Source organism: Rattus norvegicus, chromosome 2 (assembly GCF_021556685.1).
Source record: "Rattus norvegicus strain SHRSP/BbbUtx chromosome 2, alternate assembly SHRSP_T2T, whole genome shotgun sequence".
Lineage (NCBI taxonomy): Eukaryota > Metazoa > Chordata > Mammalia > Rodentia > Muridae > Rattus > Rattus norvegicus.
In genome coordinates this window covers 172,017,696-172,035,718 of record NC_141535.1, presented here as the reverse complement: position 1 = coordinate 172,035,718, position 18,023 = coordinate 172,017,696, and the positions used below count along the sequence as shown (strand labels likewise).

General features: G+C 38.1%; 1 protein-coding gene across 18 annotated transcripts in view; it reads right to left on the bottom strand.

Moving 5' to 3' along the window:
* The window catches only part of Fbxw7 (F-box and WD repeat domain containing 7), a 161,571-nt gene that overhangs the window by 35,285 nt on the left and 108,263 nt on the right, over positions 1 to 18,023 (bottom strand).

Sequence of the window (18,023 nt, the reverse complement as noted above, 5' to 3'; positions counted from 1 at the left end):
CTCTGCTATACAAGCACTGGCCTGAGATTGGATCACAACACCTACATAAAAGACAGGCAAAGTGGGACTGTGCCTATCTGTAACTCTGGGGTTAGGGAAAGAGGGTGAAGCCCGGAAGATGCCTGAGCTTGCTGCCCAGAGTGCTTAGCCAAATCAGCATTAGACTCAGTGAGAGGCTGTGCCTCGAAAACTAAGGTGGAGAGCTGCCCAACGTTGACTTCTGACCTCCATTCACCGTCAGGCACATGTGCACATACCCACATGGAGAGACATGGTAAAAAGTATAAAAGTATTTGACTTGTTCTCAGCTGGTCCATATAATCACTCCTTCACTCTGTCTTGATTTGCCGCCCCCTGAAACCAGCTCTCAAATCGAGCACCTATTTCAAAGTCCACTAAACTTGGACCAAGAAGAGAACTGAAGAACAGGTAACTTACCCACCCCAACCCCCAAGTATTGTGTACCACTTGTAAAGCACCATTTGAGGTTTTACTAACTCACTTCTGTTCTACCATTACAGCCCTTACCTCATTGCTCTTCTGTTTTCTCCCTTCTCATCTGACTTCTATGTTTGATAATTTACTTTTTAAAAGAGCAACTGACTCAAATATTCAATGAGTATTATGGTATCTGCCAGTATTTGTTTTAGCAAATGTCTACCTCAATAAAAGATGCACTTAGTTTCAGTTACTGGAGCTGAATGGACATTTCATCATGAACTATTCTGTGTGACCATTAAAGAACACAGAGTATAACTGCAGAACCTCCAAGTTAAAGGAGACCTTCACCAAAGCATGCTTACCCTGGCATGGCCAACAGGTAGGCATCAGATCTCTCTGATTTGCTATGGTTGGCTGAACTGACTTTGACAATTGTATTTAGATGACAATATTTGGTGGGTAAACATAAAGTCAGATTCAAACAATGAACTTTTAGAAACAGGCATTTCTTTCCACCAACTCAGCAATTATCTAAATAACTTTAAAATAACAATAAATAGGTTTATTCGATTTCCCCTCTTTTTTTTTTTTTTTTTGGAGACCTTAGCTGGCCTGTTAAGGAAATTTGAAACTCTAATCATGAATAATGCCTTGGAATATAAACTTACTTCACATAGTTAGAAACACTGAACACCTACTCTGCATTGGTTGTAGGCTAATAAACAAAACACCACCAGCCTTTTGGGAATGTACCTCAGAGCAGTCTTTTTTTTTTTTTTTTTTTTGGTTCTTTTTTTTTTTCGGAGCTGGGGACCGAACCCAGGGCCTTGCGCTTCCTAGGTAAGCGCTCTCAGAGCAGTCTCTTAACGAACGTTCTTACTTGCTCTTCCAAGTATTCAAGCATCTAATGTTTTGTCCAGTGAGCACAGAAGAACCCAGTGATCACCCCACTATGTTTAAAAAGAAAGGTGCTAAATACTCATATAAAAAGCACCAATTTACATTTAAAGCAGTTACTGGGTGTATAATTTAACAAATTGCAAGAATTATGAGTAGCAAAATGTTTACAAAATCCCTTTCCTGCTCAGGAGATTCTAAAGACAATCTGAATATAAAAGCATATTGCTGGATACGGACAAGCCATTAGTAGAGTTACACGTAATCTTTTGTTATAAAGTCATTTTGCTTATTCACTTTAAAAAATTAGTATGCTCTAAAGATATCTACCAATAAATCCTTGAGGACCCCTAAAAACTAAATGTTGTCATATTTGATACCTAACTTCAAAGATTTTTTTCTTCTGGAATGGTATCCAGTTTTCCACATGGAGGCATAGAATGGAAGGGAAACGAGGGGCAGGTGCTGTGGACGAACTGAGACCTGCCTGGATCTGGACGAGAAGGATGGCTGGAACTTTTGAAAACTAAAATTTTAAATTTTCACAAATTTAAGTTTGCAGGGCAGTATGTGTGAATTTTAGAAGAAAAATAATCACACACACACATATATATACATATATTAGATGTAGTTAAAATTCAAACTTAAAACTATCAAAAAGATATTAAACTTCAATATAATCTTAAAATCATTTGTTTATGTATTTGTCAGGTCTTAAATAATTTCTTCTTCATGTTAAACCTTTCTTTTATTTCAAAATAAATGAAAACTTGATCATCAACACAATTATAACACCATTAGCAAAGATTAAATTAAATGTTTTTTTCTAAAACATTTTCACTGTTTTTTGCAATTGCAATGAACAGATTTTGCCAGGCCAAGTTATATTTGCCTCCACTAATCTACTCATTTCAAAACCTTTATTTTGTGAAATCACTACATTGTTTATACACAGATAGCACAGAAAAAGTGATAACTGAGAATAATTTACATAGTAATCCTCTACCCTAAACTCACTGCAATATGATCAAGTGCAGCCAAACACATCGAATCATGTAATGGGTTCTCATGCTCTAAACATGAAGGAGAAGGTAGGAAACTAAGGAGAGATTAAGGTTTTTTCCTTTTTAAACATCTACCACATTTGAGAGAGTACTGAGCCCAGGGTAGCAAAACCCTAGACACCTAGACGTTAAGCAAAAACCCTAGACACCTAGACGTTAAGCAAAAACCCTAGACACCTAGACGTTAAGCAAAAACCCTAGACACCTAGACGTTAAGCAAAAACCCTAGACACCTAGACGTTAAGCAAAGCAAGACGCTTAGCTGGTCAGGGTGTAACAGTCTCCATCTTAGGAGATCTCCCCCAACACACAAAGAGGAGGAGATTGGTCAATAAAAGAAGACATAGGTGTAATTAATAAATAATATTCCTCAGCTCATAGGACAACACATAGTTAGGCATGTGATAATATTTCATTCTAAAACAATAAAGGGAGAACAGATGTGAATATGATTTCAGTGCCACAGTGGAAGAGGCAGTCACGTATGTTCTTCTGAGTAAGTAACTATTCAATCACAGACGCACTTTTAGGGAAATGATGCTCACTGGGAAGAGAGCCCACCAAGCCTCTTCCAGCTGCTTTTATTCACTGGGTCATGAAAACTGTACAACAGCCTGATGAAGAAGATGCTATGATGATAATCCCTATTTTATATGAGGGAAAAGGCCAAGGGTTCACTAATTTCCCCAGGGCCAGAAAAATATGGGAGTAGAACCAGATCTTGGCCTCCAATTATAGAATGAAATAGAGTTCTCTAAATTGAGGCAAGACATACTGGTAGTTCAGATATTCTAGGATGTTTTCTGATCTGTGTCAGCATGCGAAGGTGTCATATGTGAAATCTGCACCAAAGTCAAGGCAGGCAAAGAGAAAAAAACTAGCTACCAGGTAGCTGAATATGTTCCCTGACACACTGCATGTATGAATTTACCAAAGAAGCAAGACAAGGGTTGATACACAACTGCTAATATCCCCTTGCTAAGAAGAACTTCCTTTATCCTTAGTATTACGTATATTAAGACTGGGTAGTCACTAGTGAGCAGAGGAAGAAAATCTAAAATTGCTCATAACACATTAAGTTTGCATCCTTTTTCTAATTCCTTTAAGAACTTTAAAAAACCTAAAATGTTATTTATTTTCCGTGTGTGTGTGCTCCTGTGTGTGTGCACCTGCTCATTTCTATGTGCACCATGTGTATGCATGCATCTGTGGATGCCACAAGAAGGTGTCGGATTCACTAATGCTGGTTACAGGTGGTTGTAAGCCACCAGATGAGGCTGCTAAAAACTGGATCCAGGCTCTCTGCGAGAGCAGCAGGTGGTCTTGCCTACTGTCCCCAGCCCTTTGAAGAACTTATGTCCTACCTCATTCCTTCATGGTCCTAGACTTTATTCTCTAGGGAAATACTGAAGAGATAGTTGAGACCAGGACACACGGAAAATCTCCAGTGAAATACCCTTTCAAGGAAGCTACAAGGCTTTTCATCCTTACTAAAATGATCTGAAGCCCAAGAGCAACTGACAGAGGTGACAAACCCTACTATTGAACCAAAGAAAATAGCTTTAAGTGCTATTCATCAACACCATTCAGTCTAAATACTCTTGGAGATTGTAACTCATCTGATACCAAATATTTTCAGTTTCAGATACAATCTAACAATATCAGACTTAGAAGTAGCACACACAGATTCACAGGACTTCCTCATGGCCTCACAAAGGACATTAAGTATAAGCACAGGAGATAATGTGGCCATTTCTTTGTGTTTGTTTCCCTCCTCCCCTGCACCTACCCACCTCCAAGGTTTCACTGTGCGGCCTAAGTTGGCCTGGAGCATGCTATGTCCATGTCCTTCAGGCTGGCTTGGAACTCATGATCTCTCTCTCTCTCTCTCTCTCCCTCTCTCTCTCTCTCTCTCTCTCTCTCTCTCTCTCTCTCTCCAGTACTGAACATCATCACACCTAGCTCTGGCCCTAGATTTATCACATAAATCCTTTTTCTAGGGGCAAACCATATTTAATAGATATCAATTTGATCCAGGCAAACATCATTTGTTAGTAATGTGTCTCTGTAAGTTAAACCAATACGTTATTATCCTGTCTGTCTCTACCTCTATTCTGCTAGGCTGCATAATTTTTATCAATAGACTTATATGGCTATTTTAATTTCCAACAAACATTCTTATTCATTCAGTGTGTATTCATTTTATTGCCTACTCTGTATTAGATAATTAAATATTGGCTTTCATTGCTTGAGATTATACTGTTGGCAGGTGAGAAAGACAATAATAAAGCAGGAAGGAAGAGAAAGAAAGAAAGAAAGTAAGAAAGAAAGAAAGAAAGAAAGAAAGAAAGAAAGAAAGAAAGAAAGAAAGAAAGGGAGAAAGAAAGAAAGAAAGGAAGAAAGGAAGAAAGGAAGGAAGGAAGAAAGAAAGAAAGAGGAAGGAGGAAAAGGAAGGAAAAAAGGAAGGAAAAAAGAAAGGAAAAGAAAGAAAGGGGGCCTAAAACTACTACACTGCATGCTGCGTGAAGAAAGTGTATGTTAAGGTTCCATCTAGTCCAGGGGTTCAGAGACAGCTATTGGCTGAACTCAGCTGGATCAAGGGTCAGGGGACAGTCATAAGAACAAGGGCAGAAAAAATAAGCAAGAACTACATCATGCAAAACTTTGTAAAGAATTTTTATTTTAACATAAAGCAATGAAAAGTTAATATTGGATTTCAGTAAAGCAGGATGTAATCAGATAACCTTTCCTGAAAAATGATTCTGAACGCAAGGTTGAGGGAAGGTGAAGTGACTGGAAGAGGATATGGGCAGGCCCCAAGAAGGATGTGTTACTGGACAAGCAAGAAGCAATGGCGGCTTGGACTAGCTGGGTAGTAACAAGTACACAGGGATTAACAGTTGAGGTGTCTGGACACAAAACTGATAGGACACACTGGTGGCAGATGACAGAAACAAATAAGCATCAAGGAAGGCTAGAAGACAAACGACATAACAAGGATTGTTTTGTCTGCTGTTTGATTGTTTCTGCTTTCTAGGAGACAGGAGAGGAGGAGCACGAGACGATTCCCAGACATCCTACAAGGAAGTACTATGTACCAACTGGCTCTGAAGCTCAGGTCTGCACTGAAGAGGAACTGTTAAGTCATCTGTACAGAGCGCACTTCTCCCGGTCCAATGCTGTCACCCACAGTGAAGCTGGAACCTAGGCAGTGTGACACATTACTGATCCATCCGTCCTCCCAATGAGAATGGGAGCTGCACTGGCAGCAGTGACCACAGCTGATGCTTGCATCATCTTAGCTCTTCCCAAACTTCTGGTACAAATGGCCCATCAACAAAAATACTGACAAGAGGCTACTGGCGTTGTAACATATATTCTACCAAATAAATACAGACCTACAGAAAGAATTTTAAGTGTTGGCTACTTAATGTATTCTAATATATGTTATTTATAATTTTATCTTTCATCTATTTTCTCACTAGAGAATAGTTATGTGTCTCAGAAATACAAATTGATATGTGATGAGATTCAGTGGGGTGGCTGGAAACTTTAAAAAGCCAACTGAATACAAACCTTCGCTATAAACAGAACATACTCTAACAGCATTTATAGGGAAGAAGTATAACTGTTAAACAGTGTTTAACAGTGTAACATTTCCTGAAATCTCATACAGACTTATTTATTTACAGGCATTAGCAGAATTTTGTGCTAATCAAAGAAATAAAATAAAATAGAAGCATGAAAGTTTATAAGCAAATATGTTGTGACCACAAACCTTGAGATTAGTATCTATATTTTATATGTAATGTGCGTTTACATTATTTAATCTCCATTAACAAAGTAAGAGTTCTATGTGCATTAAAATTAAAGGGGACACTGCATATTCTCCATACGACTGCACAGCTGCATTCTGCTTTAGCCGTTCTTGTCAATCATGTTCCACTGAAAAATGATATATAAAAATCTGCAGTTAATTAAAAGGGACAAAAGGAGTAAGAAGCCACTGAAAAACTTTTGTTGTTACTTTTCTTCAGTCTCGGTTCACTGTCCTAGCCAGCCTGGTATTCACCATGCAGCAAAGAGCAGCATCAAACTGCTTCGGCCTCCCAAGTCCTGATGTTACAGCTGTGCGCTCCCTCATCTGGCTGGGGCTTTTAAGAAGTAAGTACTGGCAGTTATTTCAATTCAACCTCTTACCTTTCTAAGGATATGAAAAATTAAGCACAGATTTTTTTAAAAAAAGACACACCCTGTTCATACACGCCGTTTCTGTCTAACTTTATGTGTCACGCACTTCAACTTAATCTTCCGAACGCTCAATAGCAGACACACGGATTTCTAATTCTTCTGCCGTTTGGTCTAACTGTTTAACATTATATAGCAAAACTGAATGCTACTGTATTTTTCAAAGCATATGCTTTTGTATATAGCTTGAAATTTTTAATAAATTTAAAATTATGACAGCACAAACTAGTAAGAGACACTAACTGGTAGGATTAATGCTTCTTAGATCATGTTAGAGAAAGATAAAATACACTAAAATAAAGAAAAACTCATCAGATGCTTCTGGGAGTTGCTGCTTACCATTCATCACATGCTTATTAATTAGAACTCTCAAAAGGTCTGCTCTGCACAAAGCTGAGAACCCCGAAAGCTCTAAATTCATGACCATGACCTTGGACTTTCTCAGAATGATTTTTAACACACTCTGTCATTAGTAAAACCTGCTCAAACACATGCCCCATCTGCCAGCACCCCATCTGCAAAAGAGCTTCTTATTCTTGTAGCCAGTACAACTTCTGCCTGCTTCCTCCTCGTCTACACACCAGCTGTATGGTAATGAGTGTGAGCAGCTGAGAAATACTGCATGATAACAAAGCTAATATGAAGACAGCAGAACAACACTTCCCCTCCGGGAAGCAGTTACAGCAGGAACACGGCTGATAAGCTATTAAACAGAGTGTAGACTAGAATAATGCTTAGGCCTCGTCTGTAGGGCTTCATACATGTAAGTATGTGTAGGGCTTCATACATGTAAGCATGCTAAAGCATGGCTCCTATACGACTAAAATATAAAAGAACGAAGAAACCACAGTATAGCAAAGAAAGGCCTAACTGTTTACATCGCTGACATATGAAGCTGAGTTCTGCCAATGCTTTAGTGTCTCCCTACCCAGTAACGAGCACCGCTTTGATCAGACCATTTTCAAAGATGCCAGCACATGTGTTCCACTTCTTAATTACTGAATTTGAGGGGCTGAAGAAAGAGAAAGGGTTTCAGAATTTAAAATCATAAATGGAAGGGACTGACAGGAGACAGTGACGGAAACGACAGAACACATGAACCAATAAACTGTCTTCAATTCTTACTTAGCACTTGTAAAAATTCTACTTAATGGGTTCCGAGCCAACACACTTAACTCTAAACATGTGGGAATCTGCAAACAAAATACAAAGATGTCACCTATCACTCTCATTGATATAGACATAATGGGGTTAATTTTTACACAGGGCGGTCACACTGAATGAATCTACATAATGTGAGTGGACCCAAGCCACATCAACTTTCTATAGGCAGTCATTACCAGTCATTCAGCAAACTAGAAAACAACTGACTATTCAAAATGGATGCTGTGCATTTCTTTCACAATTTAAAAATACTCAAAACAACAAATCTAGAAATAATAAAAATTATTGACATATCAGAAGTAAAAGTAAGATATATTGCTATTGAGAACTGATCCCACTCGTTAGCCACATAGGCTTGAGGACAGTGAGCTCTCGTTACAGAGCCACACTTCCTATGGACTCTTTTGTTTGGCCATACAGCAACCCTACGAGGAGGTACTACTCTCTCCATTCACTAGGCTGACTTACTAAGGCTCACTCAGTAAAGGGAAGGGCTCACACCCAGGTTTGGACAGCGTCATCGTCCACACACTTCCTCTCTCTGCAGTCTGACATGAACCAACACTGAAGCCTGGCTTTGTTTTGTTCACTGTTGATTCTCAGTGTGTCAAGTGGTCCTCGGTTCACAGGAAGCATTGAACGACGAAGTTATAGATGGAAAACAACTGCTCAGCTCTCTCTTAGTAAGAGTCAAAAAAAACCCTACAAAAATCTGTTACAAAGTTTGTAATAATCTCATTACTTTAATATTGAAAAATAGTTAATATCAATTAAAAGAATCTTAAAGTAAGACAATATATTAATCTGTTTTGTTTGCTTGACAAGTTGACAAAAAAAATTCCCTCACCTTCTTAAAAGTTCTTCTAAAGAAGTTAAAAGCAAACTGCACTGATTTTAGTAGTTTGCAAATTTTCATGAATTGTTACATTTTTGTTGTCTAACTACAGGTGAATTTACTCTTTTAATTAACAACATATCCCTTGACTTCAAATACAAATTAAGGCTGAGTTTCTGCAAAACAAGAGTTTTGCATAATCCACATAAGAACCTGATTTGGACTTCACAAAGCAGGTGCAACCGTGCATTTAACAGTGAGATATATTGTTATCATCTGTCCAAGAACAAGCCTGGAAATGCAACAGCTTAAAATCCTCAATTCAGACAAGATTTACAAAAACGGTGCAATGCTGCCCCTACATGTTCACTGTAGTAGCAACATTTTAAATCTAAACCGCTAAAGACTTCTGTGCATGACTGAAAAGCTGTAGGCTTAAACTGCTCACAAGTGAACTATTTTTATGAACCACCCACGCACAAAAATGTAAATAAGCACAGGAATAACAAATTTCAATTTCCATATTCAAGACCAGTAAGGAGGAAATTTAAGGTAACAGAGTGTCATTCAACATTTCTATTTTTTTTTCTTCTCAAAACAGAACCCAATGTCATCATACAAAGATATCACAACCTGAAACACACATGCTAACTGCCCACGTACTTTTAGGATCAGTATTTAATCTTTTCTGCCTGGGTTTCTTTAGGCTTACATTGATTTATCTCAGATAGGTGATTGTTATTACATTTCAAAAACTCCTAGATTATTTCTATCTTTACTTAACTGGTTGGTGTGTTAGAGACAGTTAACTTCTGTAACTTTTCGCAATCAGTGAGAGGGAGAGCAGAGAACTCAATTTGACCCAGGAATAATTCAGAAGCAAACCACTGGGATGTGACTAATAGAATATTAAAGACTCTCAAACAAAAGTCTTGTTATAAAAACATGTTATAAAAAGGGAATCATGTATATTCTTTAAGAGAATTCAAACTGTATTTTCTGTACTAGGATTTCTGAGAACAAACAGATTATATATTTTACTAAGGGCTAAAACAATTCAAAGTGTGTTTATCCATGTACGTGTGTATACTTATAAAGGAACTTTAACATAAATTATTGCCAACTAATTTTAAAATAGAAGTGTATGATAAAAGAGTGCTAGGAGATGGCTCCCCAGCGCAGGGTCATGTACTGGGCCCACAGAGGACCTGAGTTTGGGTCTAAGCACTCAGGATTAGGTAGCTCACAACACCCTGTAACTCCAGTTCTAGGCGATCCAATACGTCTGGCCTCTGTGGAGCCCTGCATACACGTACACACTTTAAGTGCATAATAAATCATTAAAAGTAAAAATAAAAGTGTCTGCTGACACACTGTATTTTGGCATCCTGTAACTATAATGATTATCTTGCTTGTTTGATACCTATTTGGTGAATAAAATCATGTGCCTATGGTTTTGTTTCTGTTTGAGATGGGGTCCCACTATGCAGCCCAGGTTGAATTGAGCTCATACATCTTCCAGTGCCAGCATTATAGGTATGTGCACAGTACCCAGCTTGTTCTTCGGGTTTTCTGACATATGACTATAGAACGATAACAGGAGATACATCTCTCAAGAGACAGAAAGGCCATCGGTGGTCTCCTTACAGGAAGCCACTCTGTCTTATCCATCTACAATACTAGCAAAATGCACAGAGAACAGACATAATCTGTAATGGAAGGTTAAACTTAATTTAGCTTTGCTCTATTTTAATGTGCACAGACCTTCAAATGTGGTTGGGGTTCTTTCCCATCATTTAATGTATCCATCTGCCGTATCTTAATCACTGATGAAAATATTTAAACTGCAAACTGTCATTATATTACATTGACTTATCTGTAACTGGGTGTTTATCCATGCAATGCATGCTTTAAATTCATATATACAGAGAGATTTAAGAGAAAGTTTAAACAGTCCTGAAACCTCCAAGTGTCTTCAATCTTTATATATAAATGGTAGCTATGAATGCTACATCTCAACAGACTTGGTTCTCTAACTTTGAAGACAGCTGCATTCATATGTGTGCATTTTGAACTTTAGAAAGGTAATGCAGCACATAAACTACATATTAAAAAACTCTACAACATTACATTATTTTTGCAGCAAAATAATCACTTAGAGAAGTATTGAAGGAGGCCATCATGCATCAACTTTTAAGTCCTTTAAGTCTTAGTTTATAGGACTTGATAGATTTCTGGTATGCGGGCAAGAGATGGTGCAGATTTATTTCAAACAAGAACTGCCAGGAACTTACTTCCAAGTTTATTTTTAGAGTATTTTTAATTTGCTGCTCACTCTACAAGTCTCGACGTTCGACTCATTTCTTAAAATGCAAGTTAGAGGTGTGAGTACCCTGCCCGTTGGTATTAAGGCTCCTTACGGTCTGTACAGCCTGTTATGGGTAAGAAGACGGGTTCGGTGTTCCCTCAGTGTGGCTGTAGACTTGAACATGTGCTCATTTAATGTGCTTTATGCTTAGATTTAACAAAGGAAGCAAACTCCAATACCAGTAAGACCTGATAACAAAACGTCCAGAAAGCATTGTTATAATTACATACTGAGATCATCGTATGTGGAGAATGTAAGGATGACACAGTTGATGGCGTGGTCCATTCAAGGTTCTCATTCTGTTCCATGTACTCTGTGTTTGCGTGTGCATTAGTACTAGTATCACACCAAAGACAAGATCTAAGTGGTACTAGCAGTAGTCCAATGAAAATTCTGTCTACTGTGATTAGGTTGACTAACATACTAGTCCTGCAGCCTGACTACCTCACCCAGAAGTAATTACTTATCTCCTAGTTGTAAGACAAGTTCTTAAATCCTCGCTGCTTCAGACCTCTCATACATGTAAGGAGGAATAATATAACTCAACCTACTTCATGAGGTTAGCTTACGTACTGTATGAGGGTTTGTTTTTTTTTTTAAAGAAATACTTAAAAGTAGTATCTCATCTGCGTATCTGCATACCAAATTAGACACTTTCATTACCTTACCTTGTCATCAAAACACCAGCATCTGTAAGAGTATTTATCTGTGGGCTCCTTAAACTAGAATCTAAGCTCCGGAAGATCAAAGAATTCTCTCTAGTCCTGTTTAATCCAAAGGTTAGAGAAAAGCTCAACTTGGTTTTGGGTATTCTGTGTTTACTGGCACAATGTATGTGGCTATGGGCAGCAGCAGAATTAACATAAAGAAACAAGGTGTAAACACAAGCAACAGTCCATAGTCCCTACCATCCTCAGGTCAGCGTCTGAAAACAAAGCTATCGGAAGTCTTGACTGTTGGGGGCCCCGCTTTGTATAGCAGCCTACTTAGGCATCTCCCCTTTTGCATTACAAAGGCTTTAAGTTTTACAGCAGACGGAAGATGCTTAAAAGGATGTAGGGTTTTGTTTGTTTATTTGTTTTAATTTTTTGCATAGCCCTGTATAGGAGCTTCTATTTATAGCCAGAGCGTTGCATGTTAGAGACTATAGTTTCCCAGGAAACCCGTGATTTCTACTCTATATGCTCATGTGTGTACAAAGTGCTCAGGAAGGAAAAGACTGGCAGGACTTTAAACTGCATGGTGTTACATGGTAAGCAACGCTCCTACCACAATACCGATCTCCTTCGTCTTCCAAGTAATAGGCTTTTTCTCTTTTAGCCTTTTCTTGACATTTTCAAGCCCCCATGCCTCCTAAACGACTACACTGCGTATTTGTTTCGCCTTCACTTTCAAAATTGGTAAGTAGTAATTACTTTTAAAATTAAGTGTCAAACTGTATCTAAGTTTGGTTAAATTTAGAAAATGAAATATTCAAAATCACAGCTGCATATTCATTTTAAAACACAGTAAACAAAAACATGCCATGCTCTAAGGGTACAAAAACTCCTAGAAGAAATTTCCAACTTTAACAACTATTTCAACAAACCAGTTATGCAAATATGTATACTAGTTTTCTCCTACGTATCACTTGCAGCATAAAAAGTGCTGGAGTCAGCTGTGGTCTAAGAGTTGACAGTCTAACTGAAGCCACCAAGTGTTTCTACAAAGTGTCACACGGCACCACTCAGCAGCCCAAACCAGGCCAAGGGCAATGGTAGAACATGTACACTAAGGTGTGACAGTGAGGACCACTAAGGCAGAAAGAAGCACGGCGCCTGGAGGAAGGTGAGCCAGCCAGGCAGACTCCACTGTGAGGTCTTGAAGAACATGGAGACAAAGATCCACAGGTAACACAAAGGGGTTGATGTGTGTTAAAATGTTACCCCTGCTAAAGAGATACTCATGTATGTTTATACATTCAGCAGAAGGTTCTGGTTGAATTCAGCTGAATTGTGGTTGGCAACCAAGGCAACCAAGCAAGAAGACTTGCTCAAACTGTGATCAAAAGTTAATCCTGGCAAGAATGGAACTCAACAGAGAGAGGGAAGAAGGGTAAGCCTAGAAAGTGTCTAATGGGCAAAGCTATGACAGATGTGACCTGAGTAACACTGGTAAGAAACAGGCAAGTGTCTCTGGCAGCTGCTGCTGCTAGCATGAGAAGGCCTCTCTAGTGGAGATTATTAATAGCAGTACACTTTGGGAGAGGCCGCCATTAATACTGTAAAAATATCTCACTAAAATCCAGGAGTGTAAGAGTATAATGTGACATAAAAACCAAGACATCCATCAGAAGACCAGCAATGACCAGACAATGTTGAATCAGAAATACATTCTTAAAGTCACACATGTGGACAATCTATTTGAACAAGGACACAGAAACACAGCTACAGGAGTAGAAAATCCACACAGTTGGACACAATACAGATGACGAGTCTCTGGCGAAGGTCCTTTTCCACAATGATCTCTACGAACAAATAATTTGGGATTTATTTTCATGTCCTCTTCATGGAGTATGATGATATGTACTTAATGGAAACATGGGAACACACATCACCTAAACAATGTCCATAAATGTTTACGTAAGAATAAGCAGGCTTGGGATTATCTGTATATTTTATAGTAAGGTTGAGCCCTGTGGTATTTTAAAATTGGTACAATTTTCTGGAAAATGACTCACTACTATCCACTAAGAACAGAATAAAGTTAATTCTTTACCAAGTAATTCTACATCCTCAAATCTGTGCATAGTAAGATTAAAACATTTTTATATACACATAGTCAAAGCATGTCACTATTCAAATTAACACTCGTAAAAGAATCATGGCACATTCATGTGGCAGATTAGACACTTGCCAGCACTCACGGTCTCAGAGACACACAGGCATACATTAAGAATGGGTCTAACTGCCAATTTTGCATTAAAAAATTAAATATTTAAAATTACTGTTTTGGTTGTTTCTGAGCAGGAGAATTACTGACAATTTAGGAGATTGTAAAGAGAATCTCTTATTTTGCATATAATAAGCATGCTCTATTTTTGAGATGTAAGTTATTAATGGAAAATAAAATTTACTACCTAAGCTATTCAATTCAGATAATTTGGGGGAGATATTACATTTCTAATTTCAGAATGGTAGTAATTTATACTTTTGCTTTTACCAAGTAAGGCCCTCAAGATTGTGGTATAGTTTTTAGTAACACGAAAAATCTCTATACATATGAAGATTTTACTACACAGGGGATCATTAAAGACATTCTTCCTAAAAACAAAAAATAAACAAACAGAAGCCCAATACATTTTCTTAATAATTATGACAGACCTTTTCTGAAAAATTAGCTGGCTGATCTAAAGTCTACTAAAAGAACAAGATTAAAATTACATACAGCCTAGACTAACTGGTCTACACATACAAAACAACCCATCAGCTTATGTCTGGAAGAATGCTAACCATTAGAATATGGCTTTGTCTCTATTAATGGCACAATAATTAAGAAAAAATCCAAACCCTAAACAATGCTGCTGAAGTGGTGCTGTGTCACTTTGTCCTTGTCCAAAGCACTGACTGAGGCCGTGGACAGGAAGGACAGGGCGCCAGCGAAAGGGAGACCTGTCTCAATGGCTGCCAGCTGACCTCGGCCGATTAGGTTGATCCCTGGCTAACAAGGCAACAAAGAACAATTCAGCCAGTGACATAGACATTTCAAGATTTGAATGAGTGAAACTGTCCTGTAATGTGTGGCTTACGTTAAAAATCTTGAAGGTGATTACACAAGACATTTTAAGATTACAAATGACTGTTCTGCAAAAATTTACTTGTTAGTTGATGTTTTGAAACTTTAAGTATTTTTCCCTCAGAGAAATAAATTTTAACATAATATGCTCCCAGACTTATCTTCCAAGCCTAATTATCACAGTAGTTGAAGAGTGCCAAACATGTCAGGAAAAGGTGTTTGCAGACCACAGAGACGGTAGTAAGGACAGAGGGTAAGATCACTGCTCAGATTCACCATGAAAAATGGGAGAGCTTACCTGTTCCCTGGTCGACTAACTAGAGAAACTTCTTGATTTACAGTTTTCAGCTCACATTTAAGTCACTAAGGACCAAATGGTTCAAAATCAATCAATCAATCAATCAACCAATCAATCCAGTCTCGCAGTACTTAGGCTACATGTGGGGCTCTTTAAAATCAAACATGGTGGCACACACGCCAAAGGCCTGGTACTAGGAAGGTGCAACAGAAGAATTTATAGTTCAAGGCCAGCCTCAACTACACAGTGAGACTTTCAAAACAAACACAAATGAACAACAGAAAAGGATCTGAGTCCTTCCCACAGTCACTGCCTGTCTCCCAAGCTCCACCCTACTCAGTCTTCCATGCTGAGCACAACCAGATGTTTAAGAATCTGATCTAAACCAACAGCTGCATATCAAAATAGTAACACGTAAGAGTAATTCTACAAGAATAGTCTAGATTCTTGAGTGTTCCAAAACTGAAATGAGCAAATAAGTGAGAATTATACATTCTAAGATATTAACTGTAAGTCTGGTTTTCTTCTAATATACTAGCTGTAAGAACCACCAATATTTCTCTATAAAAAGAAAAATCAATTCTGCATTCTTGTTTTAGATATGCCCAGGAATGTAGAAAAATAATGAAACTGGAATTTTAGAGTGTTACTGATGTTACTACTATAATTAAAAAGCATTCCAGTTTCAAGGAAAATAAAGCAACTCATGCAATATTTCTGTTCTCCTAAAGGACAATCAGAGCTTCTTAAAATTACAAGTTAAATCCCAAAACCTCCTTGATATTAAGAATTACCTATAGAGCTTATCTTTTAAGATTACTTCATTTGTGTGTGTGTGTGTAAAGTGTGTGTGTGTGTGAGTGTGTGTGAGTGTGTGAGTGTGGGTGAGAGTGTGAGTGTGTGTGAGTGTGTGTGAGTGAGTGTGTGAGTGTGTGTGTGAGTGTGTGTGTGAGTGTGTGTGTGAGTGTGTGAGTGTGTGTGTGAGTGTGAGTGTGTGTGAGTGTGTGTAGGGGGAATCTCTGAATGTGAATGCAGGTGCTTGTGAAGTCTAGTAGAGGGTACCAGTGGGGAACTACAGGTAGGCTGCAAGCCATCTGATGCAATGGGGACCAAACCTGCGGCCACTTTTACGAAAGCAGTCTGCACTGTTAACAACGGAGCCAGCACCCTTCAGAGCTGAGTTTTACCAATACTCTAGCTGATAGGCTCCTCAATGCTCAAGTATTTTAACTCAATAGCGGCTGATTAGCAGCAGTTTGTTATTTATTTACTGTCACAAAAACACTTAAATGCTCACACACTTTAGGTGAGAGTCTAGAAAAATTGATAAATTAGACTACCCACATAGTTGTGATACTTCGGTGATAAACATTTTCTTTAAAAAAAAAAAAAAAGCTGAAAGTTAAAACTGTAGCTATAATTAGGATTATAAAGAATTTCCCACAAATTTAATACTGTTATGTTTTTGATTTTCTTCAAAACATTATCCCCATAAACACCAACTGAGTCAGCACCTATGGGAAACGTATGATGCTCTCCAAAATATGTGGCATAAGATATGATTGAACTGTACGGCATTTCAGGCGAATTCTCTCATAAACACTTAAAATATCTGTCCTACTAAACTAACAATGAAAATCCATTTAAGGTAACCAAATGAGGAAAGAGAAGGTCTCCTAACTCTGACGTTTCTGGGAGTCAGAGGCAATGAGTCATGCCACAGTCAACGCTGTTTTAATAAAACAGAACCTGGACGTAGTGATTAAAAGACTGTTTCAAATCTTTAGCCATGTTCTTTACTTCTAATTTTTAGCACAACTTTTACTTCCGTACTTAGTTTTACCCTGGCATTGCAGCTGCACGGCTATAACTGAGCATAGTAACCTAGGAAAATCAGAGCAGTGACATCAGAAAATGTGCCGGGACCTCAAGGTCCTCTTTATTCTTCCTACAGGGTCAGCATCTATGTAGTTTCTAAACAAATACACAAAGTCCAGAAGTTCGTTACAAAATAAGAACAAGATAAATAAGAGAACAAAATTAACTTGGTTATTAATACTTTAATTGTTTAATGTAAAAAAGGCCTCATGTTTTTATGTTTGCTAATTTTTGTCTTTTAAACTTATTTGTGTTGGTATTTTCTTTTACAGAAGGAGTAAATTAATCACTTCTTTTACGAATGGCACTACAGCTGTCAGAGGCCTCTTGTAAAATCTCAAATGCGAGCAGTGATCTCACATCACAGCAGTTTTCAAACGTTCAGGTGAAAGACAAGGAAACCATGAAGACAGAACAAGTAGAAGAGGAAGAAGAGAAGAAACAGGACAAGAGAGCATTTTGGGTCCTAGTTTCAAAATTTAAAAGACATTGTTTTAACTTAATCTTCCAACATGGCTGCCACTTACTTCAGATAGAAGTTGAAATCACTCAAAAGGAACTAAGCTAATTAGACAGAAGTTGCAAAGCTTACTTAAGTCCCAGTAAATGTCTCTGTATATAGACAAAACTAGTTTTCTCCTGTTATGGACTATTCTCCTTGTCCCCTTCTGCTAAAACAAAGTAACTGTAAGAGTTACAAGACACAGACAACACTGATCAAACAAGTTCTTGTTTATTTTCAAAGAAACAGACAGACAGTCAGACAGACAGACAGCATAGGCACACAGACTCGCAGACACACTTGTGTGTTTGGGCCTACTGTGTTCAGGATCATAAACGTATTTCATATCTATAAATACATCACTATCAAATAATTCAAAATGGCAGCACCAGCTAAGTGTGAAGAAACACAAATTGCTAATACCACAGCTTCGGTGAGTCATACTGAAAACACCCTTGGCTCTGACGCTGACTGTACATTAACACTAGTTCTGTAAAGTTAGTTCAGGATGGCTGCATATAAACTATCTCAGAGCACTAGATGCTGCATTTCCC